Source organism: Vulpes vulpes, chromosome 2 (assembly GCF_048418805.1).
Source record: "Vulpes vulpes isolate BD-2025 chromosome 2, VulVul3, whole genome shotgun sequence".
In the NCBI taxonomy this organism is placed as follows: Eukaryota; Metazoa; Chordata; class Mammalia; order Carnivora; family Canidae; genus Vulpes; species Vulpes vulpes.
This window is the reverse complement of record NC_132781.1, coordinates 106132630-106148088: the sequence shown is the minus strand read 5'-3', so window position 1 is coordinate 106148088 and position 15459 is coordinate 106132630. Positions and strand designations below refer to the sequence as shown.

The following is a 15459-nucleotide window of genomic DNA, read 5'->3' as shown; positions in this document are numbered from 1 at the left end:
CTCTAAGAGACTTTGCCCCGTATGACTTGGTGCTGGCGTTTTTACAGTGTCGGGAGACTCACAGGACTTCCCTGTGAGCAATTATGCAGCAATTATAGGCACATCCTAGGATGCCCGATATGCGAAGAGGAAACTTTCCATCTACTTTATTTCTTTTATAAATAGGAAAGGTTTATTTTACTTTGCAATCTGGCAAAATTAGAATGCACTTTGTACTAGAGTTTTCTTGTATTTTCTCCAGTTTTGCATAGCACATATGCACCTGATCATTCAATTTTATTTGCTCTCAAAATTTAATGAATCATGTCTTTCAAGCAAATTATCTATACGTGTATCTTTTGAGACCTATATATAATATATATTGTATAAAATATCTTGTATAATCTATTATATTAACATATACTATATTAGTGATATATAATTGTTAAAATATATATTACAGATAAATAACATGCTATATATTAAGATGTATGTTACATAATATATAGCATATAATACATATATACACGTACATATAATATACAAGTCAATAAAAATCTGCTGTAATTGTATATACTAGGATTCCCTTATTCCAATTTTAGCTGCACTTAAAGCATTTGGCAAACCTTGTGAGTGTTTGATTATAAAAGTAATATTCAGGGGATCCCTGGGTGGCTCAGCGGTTTAGAGCCTGCCTTCAGCCCAGGGCGTGATCCTGGAGTCCCGGGATCGAGTCCCGCGTCGGGCTCCCGGCATGGAGCCTGCTTCTCCCTCTGCCTGTGTCTCTACCTCTCTCCCCCTCCTCTCTCCCTATATCTATCATGAATAAATAAATAAAATCTTTTTTTTTTTAAAGTAATATTCAGTATGGCATTCTTCTGCAAAGGCCAACACTTCCAATCTGTCCTCAGAAGAGAAGGACAATGCAGGCGTGCTTCAGAGAGACAAATCTGCTGGTCCCTCCTGATCCCTCCCTCCCTCTTGGTCTTGGCAGTGTCATTCTGTACTTAAGACACCTTTTACTCTCGATTGAATCAGGAGCTGCCCTGACACCTCTCTATTAAACTGTGCTCATAATATCTGCTGCAGAATTCCTCCCTCATTTTGGGAGGAAAATCCCTGCAAATTATCAGCAGAGGAGTATGATTTGTGTATTTCCGTTTGAATTTCTATTTACTTAAAAAAGTATGTAAGAGATAAATTTCCTGCTGCAGCCCCCCCCTTGGGAAGTTAGAATCCCATTTTGTGCCTTTTTGTGTTTTACAATATCTGGCAAGTAACTCGTGCTTGGAACTTCATGAAAAGGCTGCTCCACGGTAGACTCACAGTTACAGCTTCTGTTGGGATTATGAGAGATCTGTGCAGGCATCCACTGAGTGCTGTTTACATGAGTGGCTTCTGCTGGCTACTCACCTCTGCACGGCATGTGTTTTGAGCTTATTTCTCTTCACAGGCTCAACAGACTCTGTCTACATACAACACATTCTCTCACCCACCCACCTCCGTTCCCATGCCCCATCTAACTGTCCCTCTCTCTATATTATTTCCATCTTGGCAACGCTGCCAGGGTATCTCTGGGCCATAAATCAGTGGGATCCCCCCCTCCCATAAGAAATACGCATGAGAGTCAAACCAATGATTATCCCATTAACAACTTTCTACCCAACATCACCAAGTTGCCAAGAATGTTGAAATACACAATAAACATTCACAAAAACACAGCAATTAAAAAAGCTGATATATAGAGAGAATACATGAGCTATACGTGTATAACATGTATGATACTGACTTTCTATTTTTTACAGCAACAGGATGGCTTCTTCCCTCCTACCCGAAACACTCTATAATGGAAATAGAAAAATGTAATACTCGAATACCAACCATCTACTGAAGCGTACTGGATAAGGATCCTGTTAAGTCTCGCCATTTACAAATAAGTTAAACGGCAGAAGTCATTCTCTGTTACTGCACCTGGTACAAAATGAAGCTTTCTGGGGCTGGTCCTATATGGGTTTTATGCTATAAAAGCAACTATAAAGTGACTACATTCTTGAAACTGATCAAGGGGTTATTTCGGTAAATATCCCAGGGTAATCTTGAAACTATTACTGGATTGATCTGATTCAACTCAACAACTTCAAGGAATAACCAAGTGTTCTCAAGCAAAATGATTTCAGAATGTTCCTATGATCGATCCCACCATAAAAGTGATCTGACAATAAACTGAATTGACATAATCCCAATCCTTTTACATGGTAACAGGAATCACTCAGATGTAGCTTTATTTTTATTTTTATTTTTTTCAGATGTAGCTTTAAAGTACTATGTGAAGGTACGATTAGTTACCTTGGGGAAAATTTCTCCAAAAAGTTCAAACCAGTTTAAAGTGAAAGATGCTCCAGCTGTTCAGAAGACAGAAGAACTGAAATAGTTACTGGACATCAAGATGGTGCTAAATACAGCTTTTTAAAAAGCCGTGTCTCCAACTCTAGAGACCTTTTCCATAGAAATCAATGTGTATATAAAAACCCAACAACATACTCATTTTAGTCAGATATGGCAAAGTACATGATGACTCTAACATGGCAATGTCAATATGGTAAATACGTGTATGAGCTCACAGAGCATCCTTCCACACTGAACGAGAGAATTATGACAATGTAACATTACAGTGGCCAGAGAATCCAATGTTTGTAAGGAAATCACCGGAAGGAACCACTTTAAAAGGCTTCTGCTCTGTTGGTGTTTTAAAATTTTCACCAAGGCACAAGGTTCCCTCAGGAGAGTTTGGAAGAATCTGGGAACTGTGAAGGTAATGAGCAATATTAAGCATGTCAATAAAATTAACACACACACCTTCGCCAAGCTTTAAAGATCTGCTGGAAGATGCTAGTGGATGGTTGCCAAGGGAACTTGGTGGAGGAAAAACTGTGTGTGTGGGGGGGGAGGGGGGCATGCACGTGTGTTTCCAGATCTCCTTATATCTATGGATACACAGTTTTCATAGTTTTTGTCTAGGTCGAGAGCAACATGACATGATTTTATTTTGAATAAAGAAGCCTACAGATGTTTATTATTAAGAAGTGTAGGTTTTCTTTTTCGTTTTTTCTTTTTTTTTTTTTTAGCAAGTCATTTCTCTCTCTAGGAAGAAAACAGAAAGTGCTAAGTGGGAGCTAGTAGTGAAGAAGCGGATTCATTAATTACTTTTAGAATTGACAGAAGGGGCAAAAAACACGAGCTGAAGTGGCCTGCTGGAAGGCTGTGAATAACCCAAGTGTGCGAGGCTCTCCGGCACTTGGACTTCTATGAAAGAAAGATAAAGGTCCTAGGAGCAGCTGGTTTAGTCAATGCAGTGATTAAATCACCCATATGTGCTTATCTTTCCAAGGGAATGGAGATAGTGAAAAGCTACAGTGAGCGTATTATTAAAATGTTCCTTTCTGTTTCAGAAAGAAGCTTAGCTATCTTAGGGCACTTTGAGGTCCTTGACGTGAACGTCCACGAATACTTCCAAGTGTATACAGAAGGCGTGTTTCATGGCTGCAGCATGCACAGTTGGCTTCAGGCTCCTCCTCACTCAGGAGCTGTGTGGTCCCGGTCAAGCTCACAGCCTCCTTGAGCTTCCATGTCTTCATCCACAAAACACGGATACCGACTGCCTTGAAGACCTCCTAGGATTTGCTGAAGGACCAGCGACGATGTTCTGGAAGTGTCTGCCAGCGCGAGCTAATTCCTCACCTCCTCACCTGCATTCCTCTAACTTCCCCCGTGAAACAAGATCTCAGGGCTTCCTCTCCCTCCACCTCCAAAAGCTTCTCAATGAAAGAGAAATCAGAAAAGGAAGATAGTGTGCTTTTCTGAGCATGGGGCTGGAGGACTCTGACAACCTGTATTTGAGTCTCATCTCCCCACTGATTCCTTAATGCTCTTAGTTTTCTACTCTGTAAAAAAGGAGGTAACACTGCACCCCATGATCATCTCATAGAGCTACAGTGATGTAGTAAAAGTGCTTAGTATATATAATATAGCAGCACCTGATGAGGGTTTAATAACTGTTAGCCATTTCTCTTTTTAAAAGATTTTTTAAAATTTTATTTATTCATGAGAGACACAGAAAGAGAGGCCGAGACACAGGCAGAGAGTGAAGCAGGCTCCCTGTGGGGAGCCTGATGTGGGACTTGATCCCAGGATCACGACTTGAGCCAAAGGCAGACGCATGGGCAGCCCGGGTGGCTCAGTGGTTTAGCGCCTGCCTTCAGCCCAGGGTGTGATCCTGGAGACCCGGGATCGAGTCCCATGTCCGGCTCCCTGCATGGAGCCTGCTTCTCCCTCTGCCTGTGTCTCTGCCTCTCTCTCTCTGTGTCTCTCATGAATAAATAAATAAAATCTTTTTTTTTTTTTTAAAGGCAGACGCTCAACCACTGAGCCACCCAGCCTAGCCATTTCTATAATTGTTTTCCAACATCTGACTCTTACATGAGGATCACCAAGGACCTTTAGAAAGTTTATGAAATACTTCCTGAAAAGGTTAATGGAAGATTCTTCCTTCATTTCACACTCACCCCGACAAGTCCCAAGGACACAAGGAGCTGCCTCTGCTAGGAGAGAGCTCCACCTGGGTCTCTCATATTTCTGAACATCTTGTAAGGCATAGATTACTCTTCATCCTAGACTATGTCTTCAAGGATGTTTAGAGAACAGCCATGCAAGATAGATGTGTCTCCCTGTCCACGAAGGACAGGCATGGCCTTTGCGGTTCCCTTAGCTTCTGTAATGCAACCCACTGAGCGCGCAGGTATCTTCCAGCTCTTTGGGAAAGGGGGTTCAGGAAATCGGGGCAAGAACATCAATATTCTAGCTGTTGCTACTGCTGTGAGGGATAACTAGTCCTTCATCTCTGACCCACAAGTGTTGTGTCTTATGCCTGAGTCTATCAGGCCACGGGAGGCTGCTTCTTACAACACGTAGGGTGAAATACAGACCCTTCATGGTTCTGGACAGCCTGTCAGGAACCCAGGGGAGTCCTGGATTTATGAAGGCACTGAGGCAGGAAAGGAGTGGGTGAGAGTCCTGTGAGACTCAGGAAAAAACAAGAGATAAGACAGTCCCAAGTTTGGGGGAATGAACACCTTTTGGCTTATGAAGGTTCTTTTTCACCAGTGAAGTTTCACATTCTTTTTTTTCTTTTTTTTTTTTTTTAAGATTTATTCATTTATTTTTAAAGAGAGAGAGAGAGAAAGAGAGCACATGCATGTGAGCAGAGGGAGGGGCAGAGGGAGTAGGAGAGAAAGAGTTTCAAGCCAACTTTCCACTGAGCAAGGAGTCTGACTCAGGGCCCCATCCCATGACCCTAAGATCATGACCTGAGCTGAAACCAAGAGTGGGACACCTAACTGACTGAGCCACCCAGGCGACCCTCAAATTCTTAAATAATTCTCTATCAGGGATGACCCAGCTTACCCTGTTCTCTTGGCAAATTCTAACCTCTCCCACTCCTCCTATCACACCTAGCCCCCTGCTAGCCACCCTGCTCCACTGGTTTAATGTGGCCTTTCAACTCCAGGATGTTCCACATGGGCCCCGCCTCCCCCACAGGAACACAGGGAGAAGCAGCAGAATCCGTGGGTTTTCCACTCCAAGCATTAGTGTGTGTTCTGTTTGTTTTTAAGGCACTGATCATGGGGATCCCTGGGTGGCTCAGTGGTTTAGCACCACCTTCGGCCCAGGGCGTGATCCTGGAGTCCCAGGATCTAGTCCCACATCAGGCTCCCTGTGTGGAGCCTGCTTCTCCCTCTGCCTGTGTCTCTGCCTCTCTCTCTCTGTGTCTCTCATGAATAAATAAATAAAATCTTGAAAAAAATAAAAATAAAGCATTGATCATTTTAGTTCCCTTTTCAACTTTAAGAGTTGAAAAGCCCCAGTTAGGACATCACAAGCAATAATGATAAATGGGATTAAAAACCTATGCTCATTAGTTGCTATGCATTTAACATTTGAAAACGTACATTTGCTTAGTGAAATACCATCTCCGCTTTTCAAACGTCTGAATAAATCCTGTATTAATGAGACAGCACTGTAAACTGTGTTCACTTCTACATGTTTTAGAACCGTATTAATGTTCTGGTTAACACCAATATTTATGAAATTCAATTTATTGGGGTCATATGAGAAATTTAAAACGTTTCACAACCAACTTAAATTTCTTGCTCCATCTGAGGGGAAAAAACGTGCCTATTCTGAACAACAAAGTACTGGTCTTTGTGATCTTTTTTCCGTGGTGAGCAGCACCAATATACAATATTTTCCACATGGTTTAAGGTTTATAGAATGGTTCTTACTTTGTGCCAAATGGATTAACATCTCACTTTCTAGCCTTTATAGCTCATATACTGGCATCAGTGTCAATAAAGGGATTTTATTTTCCGCTCTTGCCTTGAAAAATAAGAGTTCCACACTCCTCTTCACTGCCAACTCAATTAATAATTCTGCAACATAAAATGGGAGATTTATTTTTCCAAGCTTCAGTACAGAAGGTCTGCCATATTTTGTCTTACACTTGGAAGTTGATGCTATTATTAGCTCTTCTTCACAAAGGCAATATTAAATGTCACCTGTCAAATGGGTCACACGTGTATATTCACTGAAAAAACACTTGGCTCAGATGAAGAATTCAAAAGTTATTGGAGAGGCAGGGCCAATGATCACATCCTCCAAGAGCGCCTGTTTGGCCAAAGGAGTTAGGAACACAACTGTAGGCAGGAAAGTCCACCTACGAAAGAGGTTAGAGTGAAGTTTCAAGGTGGCCAACTGCTAACTGGCCTTTCCTGCCCACTAGCCAGGGAGAGAGTGCTAGCTGGTGCACCCTCCCACTGGGAATCTGAAGCAAACCACCTGGAATGGGGGAGAAGTGGTGGGGAGTGTCAGAGGCTTCATCCCCACAAAGAAGAAACAGAGGGCTTTTGGCTGTGTTAGAACTTTTAACCCTTCACTTTACGGATGAAGGTTGAGTTTCTCAGTCCAGGTTACACGGCTATCCTATAACTGAGATGGGGCTGTAAGGGTGAGGAGGTGCCTTGAACTCTGACATCTTAAATGAGGTTTTGCTGTCCTCCTGTGGGGACTACCTACCTATCCCAGGGCTAGCTAATTCCTATAGAGAGCAAACTACATTTGTGAGCATGCCTGCATACGCAAACAAACCCATCTAGAATCCACACCCTCAGCCACCTCCTTTATGGGCCTCTCACATTTCAGGCCACTATCCCCACCCCTACTGCCCCCAGGACCAGATATCAGGCAATGAGGGACAGCCCCTGTACCAGAGTCTGCTGAAATTATTCAAACTAGCCTATCCTAGCCCTGCCTTTTCTTTCTTTCTTTGTTTCTTTCTTTCAAAAGATTTTATTTATTTGAGAGAGATAAAGCGAGAAAGAGCTCATGAGCAGGGGGGAAGATCAGAGGGAGAAGCAGACTTCCAGATGAGCAGGGAGTCGGATGTGGGACTTGATCCCAGGACTCCGAGATCATGACCTGAGCCAAAGGCAGACACTTAACTGACTGAGCCACCGTGCCCCTGGCCCTGCCTTTTCTGCTTACTCTGCTCCACTCATTCCTTCCCAAGAGAACCACAAGAAGGCTCTTGCCCACATTTCCCCTCACTCTCTTTGACTCCTGACCAACCTGCTGCTTCCCCAACAATGTCCATGCCACGCCCCTTCCTCTTTGGCAATCATCTCCTGATCGCACAATATCTGAAGAATAATACAATCTATGGGTCTTAAAATTTATTTATTATTTGAGAGAGAGAGAGAGAGAGAAAGAGAGAATGAATGTGTGCATGCAAGTGGGAGGAGGGGCAGAGGGAGAGGGAGAAATCTTCAAGCAGACCCACAAGATCATGACCCGAGCTGAAACCAAGAGTCAGATGCATAACCAGCTGAGCCACCTTGGCACCCCTACCTACTACTATCTATGTTTTAAAACAGGAGATGACTCAAGATTGTTCTGGCGGAAGCTAAGCCAGAGCAGAGGGTACAGAACTAGTTACAGTTAGCACTTGCCATGAGGAAGAACTTTGTGAAAGTCTCAGCTGCATGAATAAACAGTGCATTCCTAATCACAGTACTTACTGAAGCAGCGAGAGGAGCCGCTGACTCGTCAGGGAGGTGTGAGAGAGGACTCCGTACTGGCCCCAGATGAAGCTCTAGGTTACCTTCCACACCCTGACAGCTGTCAGCTGAACCAGGGCGGTGAGTGAGAAATTACAGACTTTCAACAGCAGAGGTTCACTGAAGACTTCAGTAGAAGGGTGGCTCTTAACACAACATGCAAAGGGACTGCCACGAAAGGGGGGCCAGAGGTGGAAGGGACAATGAGGAGCCTCCAGTGGAAGGCGGGTCCCCAAGATCACAGAGAGAGGCTTGCTGGTGCACCTGTGTGTGTGGCAGGACGGTGCGGAACAGAAACAGAAAGGAGAGTGAACTTGAATGTGAACCAACCCCGTCAGACAGGAGAGGAGAGGCCTGGGCAGCAGTTCTCAGTGGAAAATGTACCAAAATATCAGGAGGGAAGAGTCTGACAGCGTGGACATGAGCCTGCAAAGGAACTTGTAGGGACAGAGCACGGTCCTGTGGCAAAGAGACAGATGCATCACGGGTGTCACATTAATGTGCACTATGACCGCACGTTTCTTGCTGGGGCTGGCCCCTACCAACACACACTGATGCAAGTCATTTGACTCAAAAAGATTTTAAGTTATGGATTTCAATTTAGGTGTTTCACAGAGGCTATGACACGTAAAACGTTTCTGGCTCTCCTTTGCAAAAGTCATACTAAGGTACTGCAAGCATGCAGAGGAAAAAAAAATGTTTAAATCATCCTGTCATCAAGATCAGTAAATTCAGAGTAATTCATTTAGCTTTTTTAGAACGAGATGTTCTTTGGAAGTTGACTGTCAAGACCATCCAATTTAGGGTGCAGACTCTCAAGGGTGACCCCCGCAAATGGAAAGGAGGGCAGTGGCAGAAACCGCATCCTAAACACGACAGTCTGCACACACGGAACCGGCAATTACTTCTGGATCCCATTCTTCTGCTCAATTAGGTCAGAGCCACTTTCTCATCCGATCTAAATTCAGCAAACATCCATCATGGCCAACACTTCTGCCAAGCCAAGCTTCCCAGAACAAAGCTTTTCATCACGCCACAGTAGCTCTGGCGTGAACTTCGGGATCCTTCTGGGGCTTTGGGTTGTGACATTTTCTGGGTACAGATTTTTCCTTGGATCCAGGGCACTGTGGAGATGGTCTCTGTTGAGTGGCCTTATTTCCTGTTTCCACGTGCTGACCTGGCAGCGTAAGGAGGACACCACCCGCACATCCGCAACAGGGCAAATACCCTAACTTGTTTTTCAGGAAGTTGTGAATCAACACAAATCCAACAACATCCCACTCAGTTGTCTGCTGCAATTGGATGCCATATCCCTGGGCCACGAGGGCTGAACCCACCACGCCTTGGCAGAGCACAGACCAGATTCTAAAAAGCTTGAGCCAAGAGGCCATACAGAGGTTTACAGAGTTAGGATTTCATCTTAAAGCAGACATGACTGAGGAAGAACTCCAAACATGAACATCTGCCACCAAAAAGACATGAATATATCTTCCACAACTGATGTCTCCTTTCCAAAACCAACCAGTATTTAGAGTTTCTTTATTTATTTGAGAGAGAGAGAGAGAGAGAGAGAGCATGTGAACAATAGAGGGAGAGGCAGAGGGAGAGAGAAAGAGAGAATCCCAAGCAGACTCAATGCTCAGCACACAGCCCGAGGTGGGGCTTGATCTCATGACCCTGAGATCAGGACCTGAGCTGAAGTCAAGAGTTGGATGCTTCACCGACTGAGCCACCGAGGCGCCCCTAGAGCTTATTTAGGAGCATGGAGGCAACAGGAGGAAAGGAAAACTTTTAATGATTAGAAAGGATTAAACGTTTGTATCTTTCTCATGCTGTCCATATTCTGGCATTAATCTTTCAAAATCACTGGTTGTTAGGCAGACAACTCAAATGCCAAGCATTGTCCTCCATGTCCAAATATACAATCAGAGTACACAGGATTTACTCGGGAAGGGCGTGTACTGTAATTAGACAGAAGGGAAAACTGTTACCTCATTGTGAAAGTTCATAAATGCTGGGGCCAAGGTCCTAAAGAGACAGTCTGGTAAATAGACAAACATCTGCTAACATTTAGTTTTTAAAAGTTTGTGACAAAGTTAGCTGTTAAAGATACGGAATAGCTTAGGCATGTTATCTTGACACAGTCTATGTTGATCATTATTTCCATAAAGAACTCCTCCAGTTGTTTGTGGGTTTTTTTTTTAAGATTTTATTTATTTATTTATTTATTTATTTATTTATTTATTTATTTATTTATTTATGAGAGAGACAGAGAGAGGCAGAGACGTAGGCAGAGGGAGAAGCAGGCTCCCTGTGGGGAGCCCGATGCAGGACTTGATCCCAGGACCCTGGGATCATGACCTGAGCCAAAGGCAGACACTCAACCACTGAGCCACCCAGGTGCCCCCTCCAGTTTTTCAACTTAAAAAATACAAAGTAATCTTAACATGAACAACTATTCCTTATCCCAAACCAAGTCCTGCTTACTTTGTCATCTTCTTGCCCATCTCTTATTATGATGTAATTTGTAAGTAATAAATTAATGAATGCAGATAACTTAAACATGAATGTAATACAAACTAAGAGCAAGCAGAAACCAAGTTTATCTCTTTTTCTAATGCACATATTGACCAAAATAACTGATATTCAAGTAAGCGAACATGTGCTTACAACTCACTATGTAAAAGCCCCGAAGCAAACCACCATATTCATAGTCTTGTCTGCCAACTGCCGAAGTTTAAAATGAGATACTCAAGAGCATGTAATTTAAATCCACAAAGTAAACAAAATATTTGGAGGTGAAGAATCTAGCTTCTAAAGACTTACTGTAGGACTTGAAGAAAATCTGCATTTTCTATGCCTTTATTAATTAAAAACACAGGAAAATGCTGCTAATGTTTTAATGTAAAAAAATGTTCAATAAACAGTAAGTTATATTTGCTTAATGATGCAGTAAATCTTCACTTACGAGGAAAGAATGTTAAAGGTATGTTTAATTTCTAAGCCCTGATCTCTAACTTTGGCAGGTGTCTGTGATTTGTCCTTAAGCAACACACAAAAGTTGTCTTTTGGGTCTAGGACCCTCCAGCAATAAAGGATAGATGAGCTTCACTAGCCAATTGTACTTGATGTTAAATTTTTTTTCTGATCGGGAACCATGAAATATATGTAAGAGAACGATCAGTTTCCAATTTCTGTCGCCATGCCTGCATGGGGGCAGGTGTGGCTGGATAGAGAGAGTTTGGTGAGGGGGGAATTTGATGGGAAAGTGTAATACTAAATTCATTAATAAAAAAAAAAACAACTTGTAGGGGGGCCTGGGTGGCTCAGATGATATAACGTCCAACCCTTAGTTTTGGCTCAGGGAAAAGGGGTCCATGCTCAGCAGGGAGTCTGCTTGAGATTCTTTCTCTCCTTCTCCTCCTGCTCTCTCTTTCTCTCTCAAACAAATAAGATCTTTAAAAAACCCCAAAACCTTGTATATGTATAGGATATAAGTTTCCAAACAGCTACCATACTTGATCTTAGAAGTAATCCCATCATATAGAACAGGTAATGTCCACCTTTTATAGTAAAGGGAAGTACGACCTAAAATGTTCAAAAATACCCTAAAAATGGCAGTCAAGAGGCAAATGGGTCTGGTCTTTGTGCAGCAGGGCAGAGCACTGTAACCAGCTCTGGCTCGCTCTGCAGAGAAGCAGCCCCTCTCAGCTACAGCTCTAGGCTAAAAACTCTCCCCAACTGGCCTGTCTCTAAAATAAAACTTTCTTCTTGTATAAGATCTGTAGGGTTTAAGCACCACATCAGTCCTCCAGAGATATACCCCCTCCCTCTCCACCTCCCTGTGCCTGGAAAGCAGGATGCACCTTTACCACTGGGACAAGGGTGGGGGGACGGGTCCCAAAGGAAGAGCAGAGACGGGTTGCACTGGGCCTGGGGACCTGAGGGATGCAGGAAGGAAGCACCGGTGGGAGGGCTGCCCTGACATACTTCTGTTGGAAGCCTTGCTCTGCTTCTCACGCAGTTATAGCCCACTTGGTTCTTTCCTATTCCCTCCAACAATACAGGTTTACGACGATTGCCTTCCTTTCCAAAAATGGGTCACTGTGTCTAAGTATTTCTGTTGCAAAAGTCTAATAAGCAGGCTTTTGCATTTTCATAAGCACGTTATGGGACAATGAGCAAGCTTTCTCCAACACGGGTATAACCTCAATGTATCATTTCAAAATTTCCATTTGCATTTAACATTTGGATAAACTAGAATGGAGGGAGAAGGTAAAGAGAAAACTATTAAGCCATATTCCCTCCTAATAATTTTTTACTCTGGTGCAGTACAAGCAGGTGACGGCGTATAAAGGCTCCAGGCTACTTGAAGCAACCTTTGCCTTTGATGTGCAAATGCGTTTGTTTCCTCCTTTACACAGATGTGATCTCCTTCCTGCCATTGAAAATGAGTAGTAAATATGGCTTAATCTCCATTCATCCTGGGACTCCCCTTAAATAAATTTGAAAACACTTTTGTGGCGGCAGCAGTGGCGGGGTGTGTGGTGTGCAGACTGAAATCTAGGCTTGCATCTGCTAAGCCTGGTGCATTTTCTGTTATACCAAAGCTGCTGGCGATCTAAGCTCTAGACACACTGCCTTTCAGATCTGAGGAGGAGGGGGGGGAGGATGAGGAGGAGGTGGAGGAGGAGGATGGTTTGTATGTCATCATCTCTTAAATTCTTGCTAGGCGGGGTATTCAGGAGGGAGGCTAAATAATCATCTTTGACTCCCCGAGGCTCCCATTTGGGATAGTGAAGAGCAAGAAGTTATAGACTTCTTAGTCTTAGTCTTAGTCTTAGGAGGAGGAGGAGGAGGTTTTTTTTTTCCAATGATTTTGGTCCTTAGAGCCCATTCCTCAAAATGCTCTGCTGAAGTGAGGTACACCTGGAGTCCACTGTGGTTGGAGCCAGCACGGGGAGGCTGGGAGGGCCACTGGCCTGGAGCTCTACCTTCTCCAAGGTGCCACCCGGCCCTCCACACCTGGATGCTGTGCCACTTGGGCAGAGGTCCACAGAACGGCCCTCTGCAAACTGGAAAGTTACTTAAAAACAAAACAAAACAAAAAAAACCTGGCATCAGAATGTAACTCAACTATGGTTCTGAGTTTAGCACTTTTTTATTTTCGAGGGAGAGGCTGTCGATGAAGCAGCAGAGCACGGAGTTCATTCTGGTGTGGGCTCTGCGGGTGCCTGCATGCCAGTAACCGAGTGCGGCTCTAGGCAACTGGCCCCAGAGAGTCCCGGACTTGATTAGAATGTGGTTCTTCCTCTGTGAACATGCGTTTGGTGTTCGTCCTACCGTGAACAGTGGGGGGATCTCCTGGCCTGCTGCTGTGCAGCAGAACCTTCTTTCCGTCCCAGATCTCAACAGCTAGAGAAAGGCCATCGGGAGATCCCAGTAGTGTCAGGAGGGAGAACTCCAGCATCTGTGGCTGAAATGCCCCTAGAGATTCCCTGCCCTGGGCAGCAGCCCATCCCATGACTGCACAGCCCTTAATATGAGAAAATTCTTCCTTGTCTTGACCTAACTTTTTCCTTTCTGTAACTTCTTGCTCTTCACTATCCCAAATAGGAGCCTCAGGGAGTCAAAGATGATTATTTAGCCTCCCTCCTGAAGACCCGCCTAGCAAGAATTTAGAGATGACAACATCCAAATCATAGATTGCCCCCAAATCATTTAGATAGACTTCCACAAACTTTTATTATAATAAAGGAATTGACCATTTTTAAAGCACAGGACCTGAACACTTGCAGATACAGCTTTTGTGTTTCTTCATTTTTCCAAGTCTGTTAAAGTAAACCACATCCAACCCAAAAGAAAAATTAAGGTGCTTAGATAAACATTCCAAGAGTAAAGAAAAATATAGCCCTCCTCGGTGGAGGACTCCATATACTATTCACACTGTCCATCCTTTGTTTGGAAAAAAAAATAAAATCATTACTTATTATGGAAGCCACCTGAGGATTTGCTGGAGGGTGCAATCTGAAAAAAGCAAGCCTCCACTTTCTTCAAAAAGGCGATTCATTTCCTGCTAGAACAGATCAGAACTTCATTGAGTCCACGCTCTGAACGAGTAGGAACTACTCCTGTCCCATATCCTTGGTCCCCAGAGCTGAATGCAACCAACACACAGGGATCTGGCTCCTCTTCTCATTATCTTTCCTGAAGTCTTCTGTCTTGCTGACAGATATTTCCTGTTGACAATGTGCTTCCCTGATCAGACCCAGAGAAGCCAACTTGTAGTGCCAAAGCTGATGATGTGGAGGGGTGGTATGCCAAGAATCTGATCACACAGTATATGGTAGGGCAAACCGCCACCCTTTATTGGAAAGGATTTCAAAACAGGAGGCCACATACAATGGTATAAAAACATAGGCCTGAATGCCTGCCATCATCTTCACTCAGATTTTGACATTATCGGCAAAGACAGAGAGAGATAGAAAAAGAGAAGAGAAGAGAGAGAAGAGAAGAGAAGAGAAGAGAAGAGAAGAGAAGAGAAGAGAAGAGAAGAGAAGAGAAGAGAAATCCACTGGACATGTTTTAGAATTCTTTAATTTAGCTGATTCCCCAAATATTCAGTTTTAAAAACACAGCAGACCTGGGCATTTGAAGATTTTAACTTTTCTAGTTTTGCCTATCTGGAAGTCTTTTTATAAGGCTGGCAATGTGGGGGAAAACCATAATTCATCTGGGGTGTGAACAGTACTCACTGTATAAGGAAGATGGTTATTGGGTCCGTCTGGCCAACTACCCAACACCACAGGCTAAACGTGGCAGGGAATTCTCTGTGATTATCAAGTGATTTCTGGGAAAGGAGTTCAAGGAACCCTGGCACTCCTCCTCATCCCTGAGGCAGATCAAGGCATTTCAGCCCAACTCTACAGAGAGGAAGCGTGGCCCCTAACGGCCTGCCTTTCCATGTGCCTGGAGAGCACCTGGTACAGTAATTCTCTCTCCTCCCTAAGGATCCCAGGTTAAGACAGGACAGAAGCAACCTGCCAAGGCTGCCTCGCTGCCCAAGCCTGCATGGCTGCAGCAGTGGGAAACAGGCCGAACCAGCTCTATCTGGGCCCATGTCGTTAGCTCTTCTCTTCTTCTGGAGTTTGGGGGCTGTCATATGGATTGGCCTTGCTTTTCCTCATATCCCAGTGGTAAATTCTCAGACTCTAGTTTGGCATGAGAGAAAGAGCTAACCCTCAGGCCTTTCTCTCCTAAAAATCAACTTTATTGAGGTGTAATTTAGATATAAAAAGTCCACCCATCTTCA

General features: G+C 43.7%; 1 protein-coding gene across 2 annotated transcripts in view; it reads right to left on the bottom strand.

Annotated features, from left to right (window-relative positions):
* FAM171A1 (family with sequence similarity 171 member A1) overlaps window positions 1–15459 on the bottom strand; it is a 129376-nt gene that overhangs the window by 70323 nt on the left and 43594 nt on the right. The window lies entirely within an intron of this gene.